Below are 15,331 nucleotides of genomic sequence, written 5' to 3'. Positions count from 1 at the left end.
AGCTGAGTACAGTTTGATTAGTGCAAACCTGTTAATTGCTCAAGTTAAGGGCATCCTTTGTCAGTACAACACAAGAATAAAATTGTATTACACTGCACCACTGTACTATTGCAATGCTTTAAATGGACAAGATCAATTCACTGCACTTTCCATCTGGTCTTAATTTAATTGATTCCTCTATTATTTTACTGTAAATAAAGTTGTCTGTGTTTTCTATAACATAGAAAGTAATGTTCATGTGAAGTGAAATGAGAGTTATACATCAGCAAGCTTGGACTATATTCTCAAAATGGTAGGAGGGGAGAGAGTAGTAAAAGAAGATAAAGAAAAATATATTCTCCATAATTCTGTCAAAAGGGAGAGCATCTGTGCTTGAAAAATATATGGGAAGCTTCAAAGACTGCTTAAAGTGCAAACAAAGAGAAAAAACAAAAATTCTTTCACAATCTAGTATTTAGATAATAGAGCATCCTTCAAGCTTTAATTAAGAGTTCAGTGCTCAAATTAAAGGCCTGTCAAATATCTTGAAGGAAAGACAGACTTGTACTCTGAAAATGGCACACAAAGTTGGAAGGACTTGGTTGGATCAGCAAACCTGGTTATCTGTGTGTTCGGAGTTCACCCAAATGAACAAAATTTATTATGGTCAAATGATTATCATATTCTGTTACTGAGCAGGAATGGTGCTTTCAGACATCCAGTAATGGATTTTTGTTCTTTTTACACATAGCAAGCAGTTAGTTGTATGCTAAGGATGTGAATCTCTAAACACTTAGGCATATACTTAGTTCTAAGCATCCACAAAGTCTAGCTGAAATTGATGATCTGTACTTTCAAAGGGGATGAAGCAGTGTACACAAACAGACGTCAGCTCTTCTGGGAGCAATATTTTTGTTATTGTCTCCCACAGTCTTGTAACTTGGCTGAAACAGCCACCTAAGAAAAGGGCTGAGGATGGGGGCATGTTCTTCTGCAGCATTCTGTGAAAGTGGTGAAAGCTCTCGTAAAGTTTTTCAATAAAACCTGGCCATCTTCTGAACTGTTTTTTTCTCTTCTATTAAGTCTGCTTGTTGGTTTAGTTCGTAGTTTTGGGGGGATTTTAAAAGTAATTTATAAGTTTTATTTATTGTTTTGAAATTATTCTTTCAAATGACTCCATGGTCTCAGCATACATTTATACATATGGCTCAATCCTATATCAACTGTGAGGTCCTAATAGATCTGAATAGGATCTATTCAGAATAAGAGCTGAGTGGTTTGGTTTGGGTTTTTTTTTGCAGTGCACTTGTACAACATGCACTTGAAAGAGGATCTGGGTGTGTATTTGTAATGTCGACATGACTATAAGAATCATGAAGTACCGTGAAGTGTATTTTCACTTTGAAGAAAAGCATATCTGTCGAATCTGGAAGTTTCACCTTTATAGCTTCTTTTTTCCTTTATTATTTACTGTGTGGAAAGATTTACAGCATGAGATCCTATTCTCCTTCATGCTTTGGTAATAAATATTTTATTACACCTGTGTTTCTCTTCCCAGCCTCATTGTGTAGTATGTTAGGGTGAACTCTTCCTCCTCCTCCTCTTCTCAGCAATGCGCCCTGGTGCCCTGACCAGCATTTTCTGTTTATTGAATGAATCCGTGTATCAGACTGCTCTTTCTGTGGAGGGAAAGGGGCAAAAAGAGCACTGGTACTAATGGCAGCAGGTTGATTTAGCAGCAGGGGACAGGAGTGACTGACTAGCACTGTATTTTCCACTGGCTGCATGTTGCAAGAGGGCTGAACACTGTCCTCTTTCCGCTTGGCTGCTGATGTTCACACCAGTGCTGCTATCTGTGGTGGCCCTTGAGTGCCACTCAACTTAGCCAGCATGACATCTTTGGCATGTAATTAATTTTGACTGAAAGCTTTGGCAAACAGAAACACTGGGTTCATTTCAGTGTCTCTTCAGAGAGCTCTCATTTCCAAATCTTCGGAGAGTCAGGTGAGTACCAATTTAATGAAAACACCCGGCAAGGCCAAAAGCTTCTTGGATTTAGAGCACAAAGTATCATTCCCACCCTTCACACTTAGATACTTGAAGAAACTCAGTATTCCCTTTGCTGAGTCATTGTAGAAATCTGTGTGAGGTTTGGAAACGAGTGTGTGACACCAATACCTTCTGAGGACTCAGGTCATCCTTCTGTGCATTGACCACAGGGTGCTCCAAGACCAGAGCTCTTACACACCATTCCTTGAATATTGTAAGTACTTCAGTGACTGTGTCTGGTGGACAGCAAGCAGGGGCAATACACATTATGGTTTGAATCTTATTTCTGAAATACAGGCTTGTACCTAGATAAGTATTTTCTGAGAAATCAAGGTTGTTTTGCAAACTGTGTGCTGTTTCATGGTGAGATAACTGGTTGACCAGCTTCACTGACAACTTGAGCAAGAGGAGAGATCAGGGTACCTGGTGGAACTGTTGGTGCCACTCAGATCATTGTGCATATGTGGCTGGCGGGAAGAGCTCCCTGTCTCTGGTAGGTGTCAGTGATACTTTTTGCAGGCAGAACTGGCCAAGTGCTCTCTAGATGCTAAAGGTCCATGCTGCTGTTAATAAAGGGATTCTCCCCTAGAGGAGAATTTTATCTGAGCCAAGCACATTATAGCATGGCTACTTTTAGTTTGCTCAGTAAATCTGTGTTTGCTTTTACATACTACCAGGGAACTATTTACACAGACCGTATTCACCATGGGGCTTTCAGTACAGAAAATTCTCTTGAAGACATGACAGAGCACTCTTGATAAATTCCACTGGTCCAGGCTGTAAAACCCATACATCTACTGTTAAAATACGGGTTTGATGTGCCAGATACCCACTGGCATTCAGAAGCCTCCAATGTATTATTATTATTTGGAAGAGAAATGGTGAACCCTAATTATGCATTGATCACAACAACCCAGAAAGATATCAGTGGAGGGGCACGTTTTACCCTAAAGTGCTATTTGAACTCTTTGGAAAATGTTGAATTACCCCTACAGCTTTTGCCGATTAGCTACTTAATGAAGCATCTGTGACTGCTGGCATGTCCCAGCCATGTCACTGTGATGCTTGAAGGACGATGGAGATTAACTAAAAGATTGATCATGGTGATTTCTTATGTAGCAGTCAATTGAATCTATTAAGGGGCGCTTGGAATTGAAACTTGCTTTGGAAAACATTATTTTGCTATAATATAAACAGTTTTTCTAAGACCTACCCTGTTTATATTTTTTAAAAAGGTACCTATTCCTGCTTCAGCAATGTAATCCCTGAACCACACAGAGAGTTTTTATTTGCAGCCACTATTTCTGCCTGTTTTTTCCATTTGCTTCTGTACAAATACAGAGCAACAGGACTAGGTGTGTGAATTTAACTGAATAATAGCTAAATATTCCATGCAGATATAAATGCCCCATCTGATGCATTAACATAAGTAAATCTGTAGCCCTGTATGTCTTAATACATGTGAAGTTTATATATGTACATGTGTATATGAAAAGTATACATATAAAATACAGAAAGGTATTGTTTAGACATATGCACATAGATTATATATTTAAGATTTTAAGTGTGCAAAATCCTTAACTGATTAAAAAATTAGAAAGAAAGCATACACTCATGGATATTTTTTTTATGTATCAAATATTATTTTGCCATAATTCACAGCAGTGCCCTGAATATTCACTGTAATTTTAGCATTAAATGCTTTCAATATAAAGCTTATTGCACCTGGGAACAGCGGTGTTTAAATCAAGGCAATCTGTCATTTCCAGAAGAGCTGTTCTTGTGTTGAAATGGAGCCTGGCTCATATAGCAGCTGGACTGTCTGATACACAGAGCGAGCTAAAGACTGTGCTAGACATTCCCCAGGCAAGAGTGACGGTGTGCTCCCTTCAAACATTGCTATGGATCCCCACTCAGGGGAGAAGGGGCTGACGCATTTTCTGCTTTGAGGGTTTCCACTCTGCCCACTGTTGGGCTGAAGATCCCATTTTGTTCCCAAATGAATGAGAATGGGCAATCAAAACAATTTCTTGTGATTACCTGGAGCTCATGTTGCTGTCAGGAGATCTGGTTTATTTGCTGCCTGGCTCCACGTGATTGAGCAGCACCCCAGCAGTTTCCTGATATGGATATTCTCTAACCTTCACCATGAGAACTTTGGGAGTATTGAGTTGGTGAAAACAGCCAGTTTTTTTGCTTAGATTATAAATCAGTCTTCTTCCTTTTGGCTTGTCTCCTGTCATACTCTGGTATGTGTGATACATTGTGCTAAAAACACGTCAACAAGTTAATCTCACATCAAAATTTCCTGCCATTTACAGCACCTGTGCTTCTCTGACAATAATCAGATGCCATGGCCCTGGCTGGATGTATTGAGGGTGCATGGGGGGGGGGGATTCAGCTGGTCTTGGGCTTTAGAGAGAAGCTGAGAGTTTCTCCATCTGTGAGTCACTCTTGAAGCCTGAGAGAGCAGTCAAGCACATTGAGGCTGGACAAAGATGACCAAAGGTTTTGTCGGAAGAACATGTCTCATGAGAATCTCATCTGGGTCTTGCTCCAACTTGAAATAAGCAGGATTTCTGTCTTTTGCTTCCCTGTTGTGTTCTCAGGGACCAGACAGGGTTTGCTTTTGCCTGAAAGAGTTCAAGGTACTTTGGGTGCTTAGGCAGCAGGGCCGTCCCTGCTGGCGTCTCCTCATGGATGCTGCTGGAGTTGAGGAAAGGGCAAAAATGGCAGGACCTCTCATTAGGAGGGCAGCCCTGGAGGTGTGTGACAGCACAGCTGGACATTTATGGATCCCTCAGGGAGAGGCTGGAAATTAGAGCCTAGTTTGGGTATTTTTTGAGCATATTAGTAAATAGTGTGTTTTTTGAGGACTGTGATTTTATTGCTGTGGACTGTACTGGCTGGAGCTGCAGTCAGATATATATTTTAAAGTGCATTTCAAGTTGCCTTGCTTTTCATGTGCCTGAGATGGGAAGTTCAAAATTGCCTTGAAAAATTGAAATCTTTCTGTAACAAGAAATAGTCTACAGTAGAACAACTGAGCAGTCTTTGTTTCACAAAATGCCAAAATGCCTTTTCTAAGAGGACTTTGCATGGTTTACCATGATTTTGCTCCCTGCTGCTCATGAAAGATTTGCATGATTTCTACACAGTTGTCACTGAATGGTTTTAATTCAAACAATTGTTTCTAACTTTGTATATTGTGAGGAAAAAAAATCGCAACCTGAAATGTTAATATTTTTGTTGGTTTTCCTTGATTGCTGGTTAACCAAAGAACATTCCCTAATTATAAAAATCCAAATATGCCTTTCCTATGCCATGGTGATGTCACTGCTCTCATCTTCCCTGTGCTGACCTTCCATGCATTAAACCAACATTGCTCTTCAAACAGTATTTAAACCCTCTGTCGTAGATCTGTTCATAGTCAGTCATTGTGGGTACAGACCGAAACTGCCTTCTGTCTTTCGTCCTGGCATGAAATGAGGTTGCTTTGTGTTCAGGACCTACACAATGTGTCCTCATCTCAGGAAGTCTCTATGTTCAGTTTATTTCAGGAATGATTGCTGGAGATAGTGAGAGAGGGTTTGGGAAAAGACAAATGAAAGAAGATGTACATGGCAAGAGGGCTAATGCAGGCAATGCTGCCTCATCCTTGAAACTTCAGTGGTGATTACAGACAATAACTTATATCTTGGGGCTTGCATGGGGATCTGCATCTTCATCCAGATGAGAGGGGTGGAGCTATGGCAGAGCAGGTCTCCAGCATCTCTTTCCTTGGTGCTGCTGCTTGAGGAACTGATACTGCACCAGGCTTGTCACTGCTGGGTACTCCCCTCAACTGCTTTGTCACCTTGCCCTGGTCTGTGCTACCTGTGCCCAGACATCTTTGCTGTGTGGGAAAAAACCATGCAGACAGAGGCCTGGCCAAGCCACTGGGCTGGGTGTGAGGGGCATGAAAGCTGGTTGATACCTGTTTTGGAGTGTTTGAGGCCAGCATTGGCAAGGAAAAGGAAGAGCAAATTCTTCTTCCTTTCTCCTGTTATGACCAAGACCATGCAATGCCCATCGCCTTTCTGTAATTTTGTATTTATACCCTTTGCCATGTAAGCTCCCAAGGACACTGACTCCATCTCTTCTCAGGAGTGTTATGGCTCAAGTATTATGAGGTTTTCGTCATTTTCCATTTTCTGAGTCAGACAATGAGTACAAAGAGATCCTGACATATTTGTAATTTAACTGTCATTTTGTTGCCTCTACCTGTTGCAAAAGGACATTTTGTAAGAAATCCAGAAGACTGAGCTATCAAGCAGATCCCACTTCTCCTTCAGACACAGCAGAAGATTTCTGTTTAAATCACCCAGGATTCTGAAATTCCAGTCTAAGTCCTCCACATTGCTTAATTAACCTACCTTGATTATTCCCTGTGTAGTACATATATCACATTCTTTGCTGTGCCACACAGCCATGGTTATGCTTTCTTTACCTATCTGTCCTTTCTCATTGTATCACTGTCTTGCTGCTTATTTCATTCATAAAGATGAATGAGCAGCTTCCCCAAGCAATTGTGAAGTCAAGATTTCTGTATTTGGAGGTTGTAATAGATGCAAACAGCTCTGAATCAATTGACTTCCTCCTCACCTGCTCTTTGAGATTTGTCATAAGTAGCTACAGCTTTGTGCAATAGTGATGTGCTTTTATCCACTACAGATTGTTACCAGTGCCCTCACAGGGAGCATTTGCTTTTAGAAAGTCATTCTAGGAGTATCTCAGTTTGTCTGTTATTGCAGGTTTTATTTCTCTGTGAAATCACCACACTCAGGTCACAGCTTTTAATTTCTAAGACATTCACATTTTCAGAGCAGAAAAATAAATACTGCTCAGTAACAGGCTGAATTACAAAGGTCTAAAGCTTCTCAAACTGACTAACTGCTCCTCAGCAGGTGATTGATGTACAGAAACAGCCATGTAAAATTAGAGGGTATCCAGTGAAAAACAGTCAGTGATCATAACAGGGAGCAAACAGGCTGAAATATATTTAAAACTTATTTAAATAATAGCAGGAGCTGCTGCCTTAGTTCATTGAGCACTTAAGCTTGTGGCTAACTGTAAACACATGAAGTAGTGAGTTACTATATTTGATATAAAATTGGGGAGCAGAGCCTATACCATAGCTTGTGTTTTACATGTTTGTGTAAGATAGAGCACCTCTGAAAGCTGCACCTCTGTTGCATCTCTATGCAATTCCTCCTCAACACAGGGGGTTATACTTAAATTAGATTCTTGGTTTTTAGCTCTTGGCCCAAAGCTGCCCAGAAAACAGACTTTGAGAAGAGGAAGAAAATAGTGCATTTCTCAGCAATTTACTTCAGTCTCAGTGGTTTGGTGGAATATTTGGTCTTGGGCAGCAGGGACCTCAATGCCCGTGAAGTAATATTGTTAGTACCTGCACATCCATATTAAAAAACTTGTGTCTGTGCCTGCAGATCCCTTTGGGACTCCAGAGCCCACTCAAAATAAGAGCTGAGCTCATGTTAGTGGCCTGTGTTTGCCTGCTGCTGCCTGTATGGAGGTGTTGGCTGAGGCTTCTCCTATTCCTTCCCGTATCCTTGTGTGAGGAGGTTAAACAAAAACACAATAAAACTCTGGGCCAGGCATTTTTCACTGTAGGTCAGAGAGACATTTTATTCATAGTAATTTCTTTATTTGTGTCATAAATCCTTCTTCCCTTTGTGTTCCTCAAGGAGATTAAAATTAAGGGCATCACCTCTGCCACCAAAACCTAGACCCCCGAGGCCAAGGAATGGTATCGCTGTTTGTGCAGGTTTCCTTACCCACCTCTTCTTTGATGTCTGATTCTTCTAGCACATAGACTGTCTTTACCTTTTTCATTTATACATGCTGCAGCCTTAGTCTGTGGCTACAAATAACGATACCCTCCTCCTGTTTACCTGGTACTTACTAGCAGACAATGTGTGCACAGCAAGGAAGGAGAAAGGTAGAATGGATTCTGTAATAACAACAGAAAGGCAGCAACAATGCATAAAGTCTTAATAAATTTTGCTGTTGTTTTTCAGAGCATGGAAGAGTCTGGTGCACTCCTTACTATGCCAGCTCTTGGGAGCAGGGGATTTTGGAAGTGTCAGGATTTTTTTTAAGGGATTTGTTTGTTTGTTTTTGTTCACTTTATTTGTTGATTAATTTATGTCATGATTTAATTTTTTTGCCAGCAAAGCTGCATACCAATTTGTTTCTTAAATACTTAAAACCAGAAGGTAAATAAAAACCAAATTGGATCCTTCTTATTAAAATCTCAAGCAGGTTTTAAACCAGTTGTAGAATTTTAGGGGGAGAGGGAAGCTCTTTATGTTCATTCTCAGATGTGCTGGACTCCTTGGAATGAGGGACAGCAGGTTCACATCAACAGAAGAGGGCATTTATAAATTGCATCCTCTCCCTGCATTTATGTTTATGAGATTTTAAGAAATGGGTACAGTTCCTAGGAAAAACACTTGTTTCTGCAACTAATAACCTAGACTTTCAGATTCTTCTGGATGAATGTGAGTTCCCTTCCTTCACAGCACTCTCGTGCCTGAAAGGACAGTGTGAAAAATAAATAGAGAAACTGACAATGTGCTAAATGTCACGGCTCCTTGTGAGTGGTGATTACCCCTGCATGTCATCCTCCTTGTGTCACACTGCCTGAGCTGTGCTGGATGGGTGAAGGGCATGTAGCCCTGCTTTCTCTCTTCTTGTCACATGCCTGTGCTCGTTTCAGACCACACATCTTCCAAATCTTTTGCAAGTCAAGGACGTGAGGAAAAAATGTCAGGGAGTTGAATACGGGAGCTTTCCATCCCCTTTGCTTCCCTTCATGGCCAAGAAAGGTAATAAGAATTGCCCCATTTACTCTTTGGAACCTGCTGAACAGTCATCTGTAAAGGGTTTGTAGCTCCAGATCAGAGCCATGCCATTGCCAGTTGATCTCAGACTTATACTGGCTCATTCTATCTCAAAACAGAATTTTCTTCCACCTCTACTTGCTTTTCCATTGCTTTTCACATAAGGGTTAAGTGCTTGCCTGCCTACCAGGCTGTATTTGCACTGCTGCTCATGCTTTTTTACACATCCCACAATCCTTCCCTCTCTTCTGTTCCCAGGCTGGGATAGGCCTGTGGGAGAGGGAGTTGTGTCCTCCTTTCTGGTCCCCTGGCCTTGCTTCACACCTGTTCCTGCTGCAGTGTAACTAGTGGTCTTCATTCCCTTAAATCTGGTATGAGAGGTTAGAGACAGGCTCTGTGCTGAGAAGAGCAGCAGTACAGAGCCACCTTTGTGTCCCATCTCTTTCTCTCCCTTCCCTGGTGATCCACATCTATATCTATTTGCCTCCATGTTCCCAGTCTTTTCTAATCTATCTTTCTGTCACACATACACTCTCTCTGGTGATATAGCTGCTCCCTGGATAGCAGTTGTTTTTTGTCCAAGACTACAAAGCCAGCAAGCCCAAGTGAAAGGGTTGTTTTTTCCATAATAACTTTTAGTGACTCTTGAGTTGTTCTGGCCCCTCAGCTTCCAGAGGGTCTTTTGTGGCTGAGGACGGAGACTCCTGGGAAGCCTGTCCATGCTCCCACTCTCATGCTCCAGCTGCACAAAGAGCCATGCCTGGATGCAGCACTGCCCCGGGTAGCAGAGGTGTTGGCTGTCAGGGTGTCCCACACCCTCCCTGCCAGGCTGCCATTCCCAGGGGCCCCGGCGCATAGAGATGAGCCGAAGGGCAAAGCCGCTTGGAAACCATCTTTTCTTGTTCTGCTGCCATCTGCTTGGGAAGGTGATTGACAGCCAAAGGGTGAAGGGCCAGGGTCTGTGCTAATTGTCTGAGGCCCTTGCTCAAACATGGCTGGAGAAGGAGGGGGTCCCAACAGGCAGGGGAAGAATGGGAACCTTTGTGAAGCCCAACATAGTAAATGCCACCTTTGTGAAGATTTAGGCTCACTGAGGTCAGTTTTTAACAACTCGGGATGCTCCAGTCTTTTCCTCTTTCCTTTATCTCTAAAGGCTCCTCTTCCTCCTTTATTTCTGCTTCATCAACAAGCATTGTTTCAGTCAGGCTTGAATTCCCTTTCAGTGGCTTAGCCAAAGAAAAGACATCCCATCCTCCTAAACAAGACTCTTTTGGGGCCTGCTATTTTTTTTTTCTTTTCCTTCTCCTCGTCTCACACACCGTAAAGAATGCTTCAGTATTCTCAGAGGAATGGGAGCATTTGCATATTAATTTAATTGTGTGTGTTCATGCAAAACTACTCAACTCACAGCAAACTAGCCACAGTTATTAAAATTAATTTGCAAAGGAAGGGAGCTATTGTTTTTCAAGACAAGAGTTGTCAAAGCTTATGTTTTTCTGTGTGCTAAAAACACCTTCGTAGCTGCTTCCTGCCTTTATAGGCACTAGAGCACAGCTGGGGAAACATAACAAAATTCTTTGGAGAAAGTGGCATGTAGAGAAAGTTATATGGAGGCTAGAGCTGGGAGAAAATCCCAGTGTTTTTTAGCTGTTCCGAGAGCAGGATCTCCCCTCTATGACTCTGACATCACTGCTACTTGCTGAGAGAAGCAAAACAGTCCCTACTGCCTTTAACAGCGGAGATAAACCCAGCTCAACTCCAGCAGTATGCTCCCCCATAAAACTGCTTGTAGTGCTCTTGGATATATTTTCACCTGCTTTGGGCATGCCTCTCAAAAGAAACCTGTGTAAAGCTTGGGGTTGGTGTGTTTGCAAGCCCACGCACTGTCTGTGTGAGTGTATGTCCGAGTAAGATAGTGGAACACATCATCCACAGAAAGAACTGCCAGGCTATGGCTAGAAAGCCAGCTAGTGTAGTATTTTGTAGTAGTGGTCTGCAGTAACAAAATTTTGTCAAGACCTCACAGTGATTTTCATTGGAAATACACCATTAGATAGGAGGAACTTTGCATTGTCTCTGTATATACTGGATTATACACACTTTCTTTTATTTTTACCTTCCCTTTTTTATGCTTTCAAGATGTAAAGTGTACATATTTTTAAGGTCTGTCCTGATCAGCTAGAAGTCAATGTATGCTGTTATTCAATATGTGCAAGACTAAATCCTAAATGTTTTCCCATATTTATACTTGTTGGCTCTTTAATTATAAATAATATTGTGGACTTGGCTACCAGCACACAGATGCGCACACAAAGCAGCAGAAGGTTTTCTGGAAATTTTGACAGTTCCATACATAATCCATGGATGTGACATGACCTGTGTCTGGTCTTAAAATGTATTATCAGAACTATCACTGGCACAATATCCAAAGTAATTTAGCTTCAGACCATGCACAGAAGCATAATATGTAGGTGCTTTTGCCACATTGCTTTTGCAACATTTGCTCCTGTGTCACTGATAATAAAACTGTCGTAATGACCTTGGGGAGGTAATAACTGCTCATTGATTTGGATGTAAAGCTTCCATAGTGTTTTTCCCACTATGTGGTATTTGTTAAAGGAAAAAAATACCAAAATGAAGCTTGCTTCCACAATCTCCTTTAAAAGACGCAGTCTTAGGGTTTATAGAGATGTAGTATATTTATTAACTGCACAGACCTCTAGAAACTCCCAGAGACTTTGAATTTCCTGGTCCTGGGAGAGGGGCACTCAAAAGCTGCATACACAGAAAATTCTGGTTTCTGTAGTAGTCAGCCTGACAAAAAGCAGGATGCTGAGCCAGTTTTGATGGAATTTTGTTTACAAGGGTAAATTAATGAAAGCTGTCTTTTCAACCAATCACTTTGGTTTTAGTAAATATCTAGATCCTTTGTATTATGTCTGTCTTCCTCTTGAGAGTTAATTTCAGCTGCAAGCTCTGGATGTTTAAAGATAAACCTCCTTAAGTTGTTTGTTGCTTAATTCTTTGGAAAATCTATTTACCAATTTAGAAATATTAACACTGAGTTAAAAGGGGGATGCAAGACTTCTGGCTCTGACAGTCAGGGCGTGCATGGCTTGTTCCCAGTCTAGTACACATCATGTCTCTGACAGGCTGAGAAATCTGGTGGATAATCCCAAACAGTTTCCATGCCTAAGGAAGTCTTCTCTCAGCAGTTCTGAACTAGAAGTTTTGATTTCATGGACCATTTCATAGAGTGCAGCAGTATTCCCTTCATTAGCAATTTTTTTGGTGGAGAATAAAGCTTGGTCACCTAGGGTGGAAGGACTTGGAGGTTTTAAGGGGAAAGAATGGGCCGTAGTAGTAACTGTGATCAGAAGCAACTCTGCTGTGGAAAGGGAGCAAACTTTGAGCCCTCACTGAGAGCAAGACTCAGCATGATTAGTTCTCATCACTTGATTATGAATTATAAGCATCATTCTGGCAATTTAGTGTACAGAGCAGAATTCTTTGGTAAGCAGGGAAAGCACATTTTGAGCCACGATATTGATGCTCGTGGCTGCTTTATGTTTAGATACAGCTGTGCTATTTTGAAATTGCAAATTCAAAGAATGATTTTTCAAAGTGGCAAGTTAAAGGTCTGCTTTCCCATTCCTGTTACTACAGGCATTATTTGATGAGAATTTTTTTCAGTGAAGTGTGTTCATCTCTAAAACAAAAGAGGCATTTATATTATTAATTGATTTGCAAAAGATAGTGGCTTATATTAATTTGCTTGGGGGATTTCAGATGCAATTTAACATGCAAAGGGACACATGACTCTAAGAACATGTAGAATATACTAGTTCATATGTACTGACCATATAGGCTTTTTAACCTCTCACATAAACTGATGGAAAACATAACTCTGTTTCTGGTTTCCAGTTTGCTGCATATCACACACGAGAGTCAAAGTTGGGTTAATTAATTTGAATTAACTACAGGGATCCTTTGCATTGATTTTAGTGGACTGTGGATCATGCTGGTATATAATACAAATTGCTACTTCTTAATTAACCCCTCTACTCTTATCTGATCTCTTCGAGTTGCTCACCAGGTGTGCAGGAGAATAGGGACTGAAACCTTGGTCTTGTGTATCAATGACTGTAATCAAGAGTAGGTTATCCAGCTGGTTCTTCTGTTGTCCTCCAGCCAAATTAGTGCCTGGGGTGGGCTTTTTTTAATGCTAGTTAAAGACAGCAAGATAACTAGAAAAAAACTTCCTCTGTTGATGGAGATACCTGCCACTCTTCAGACAGAGTCAGGATGCAGGAACTTGATTCAGAATTTGTTATCCTTGTCAGCGCAAGTCTGCTACCAGCTTCCATCAATTTTTCTTTTCTTCTAATTTTTACCAAACTGTAAAGTTTTATGTTTGCCCAGTACAAGACATTGAAAGGGCATCATGGCAGGGTGCTGTCAGGGACAGAATGTTGCATGTCTCGAAACATCTTGTAATGGCAATGCCTGTGTCACTGTCCTTCGCCCACTGCAATCTGAGGGAGGTGGTAGATCCAGATGCATTTTTCTAGGCCTCTTCTCTCCTTCTGTCTTTCTCTCTTGCCTCTCTTTCTTTTCCTACTTCTCTTTGCCCAGAGCTTTTGGGTAGCATAGCATTTCGCGAGTTTCAAGGTTATTCTCGGTGGGGCTAAGTTTATGCTAAGTAAGTGCTAAATTAACACTAAGTACTGCTATAAGTGGTTGAATGTTGAAATCCATGCTGTATATCATCCTTTGCCAAACATGATTATTTTTGAACAGTTGATTTTGATATTTTTCCAGTAAGCTTTAGTGTGATTTCCACCTCTTGACTATATCGAGTGATACCTCATTTACGCTAAGAAAGACCAATAGAAACTAAAGTTAAACCCTTGGATCTAAGGATGCAGGAATAAGAGGTACCTGCAGGGCCTAACAGGTGACTCCACTGAAAACTGCAAATTTCTTCAACTGTGCAAACTATGGTGGTAAGCCCCTCTGGCCCAGGGCCAAGCTGCCGTCAGGGGCTAGCGTTAGCATTGAGAGATCAAAAGACCCTCAAGCTCCAGGCACACTGGTGTTGGAAAGAGCCTCCCAAGGCCATTGTGAGAAGGCCCTAACATGGCTGCTCCTGCATCTTTCTCAGCTGGAGAACACAGGTACTTGGCTCAAGTAATTAACTAGGGATAGGGTTAGGGTCATGCCTAGGGTCAGGCTTGAGAGATCTAAAGAGCCTCAAGCTCCAGGCACACTGGTGCTGGAAAGAGCCTCTCGAGACTATCGTGGCAAGACCCATCATTGCTGTTCTTATACCTTTCCCATCTGGCTCCCCCCATTTGGCTTAGCACCTTTGCCCTAGCGACAACCCACTCTACCTGACTTTGTACACTCCTAATATACATGGTCTCTTTTCTCAAGGATCCTTTTTTCTCTGATAAGTTCTTTGTTCTTTGCACCCAACCAGCAATATATGGTATGCAAAAGGGGATTAAAATATGGATATGACAGCATATCCTGGTTATTGCCAGTCATATCCATGCCAATGAGGCTACAGACTGAAATGTCTGAAGTCCTGTGATTTCTAGAACAAACTGTTTCTGGAATTCCTGTGAAATTTTGGATGCTAAGTGTGCCATTTTTAGAGCTTTCCTCAGGTTACATCCTCACAAACATCTTATTTGGATGGATCTTGGGCCACTCTAAGGCTCCAGATTCCGGTGGAGTTTATTGATGGTCAGCCTGTTGTTGCACTTTCAAGTGGCAGTTGAGCTAAAATGGCACTTCAGCAATTTAATTATTTTGATCTTGAAGCGCCTCTCTACCAACTGCAATTTTGAAAGTGGTAGTTAGGCTGCTAAGCTGCATGGACATGCCAAAAATGCTGACATTTATATCTCATGGTGGCAGCGCAGAACTGGCAAAATTCTCCTTAAAGTGCAGGGATATCTACTGTAGGGTTCTCCCTTCCTTATGTCATGGGAGATTGAGCTGAGCTCCCCAAGTTAATGCATAGTAGATGCAACAGCAAAGATGCTTGCTCGCAGGAAAAAAATCTTAAAAAGTAGATTTAGCCTGCTTTGCAATAAGAAAGCACAGTAAATTACTGTAGCCATTTACCTGTGTACTATTGCATCCATTCCCTTAAAACAAATAATGCATTATTGATAACTCCATTTCAGAGAAAAAATTGATGTCATGCTCTTTTGTCAATTTTCTTTTTAATTAATGGTGGCTTAGAGAATGATGTTTTAGAAGCTGCTGCATGATTTCAAAACCATCTTCTGTGCATTTCTTCCCCATGATCTAAGAGTCACCAAGTGAAATGATCTGTAAGACATCAGACTGGGTGATCACAGGAATATCATCCAGCCCTGAAATCA

General features: G+C 41.3%; 1 long non-coding RNA gene across 1 annotated transcript in view; it reads left to right on the top strand.

The window, feature by feature from the left end:
* Nucleotides 1–3,439, top strand: part of LOC146438129 (uncharacterized) — a 70,180-nt gene extending 66,741 nt beyond the window's left edge. The window contains exon 3 of the long non-coding RNA XR_014852025.1: nucleotides 1,281–3,439. This is a non-coding gene — a long non-coding RNA (uncharacterized LOC146438129). The remainder of the gene's footprint in view (nucleotides 1–1,280) is intronic.
* Nucleotides 3,440–15,331: the final 11,892 nt, after the last annotated feature.

Source organism: Lichenostomus cassidix, chromosome 4, assembly GCF_008360975.1.
Source record: "Lichenostomus cassidix isolate B80296 chromosome 4, HeHo_3.0, whole genome shotgun sequence".
NCBI lineage: Eukaryota > Metazoa > Chordata > Aves > Passeriformes > Meliphagidae > Lichenostomus > Lichenostomus cassidix.
This window is presented reverse-complemented; position numbering and strand designations above follow the sequence as displayed.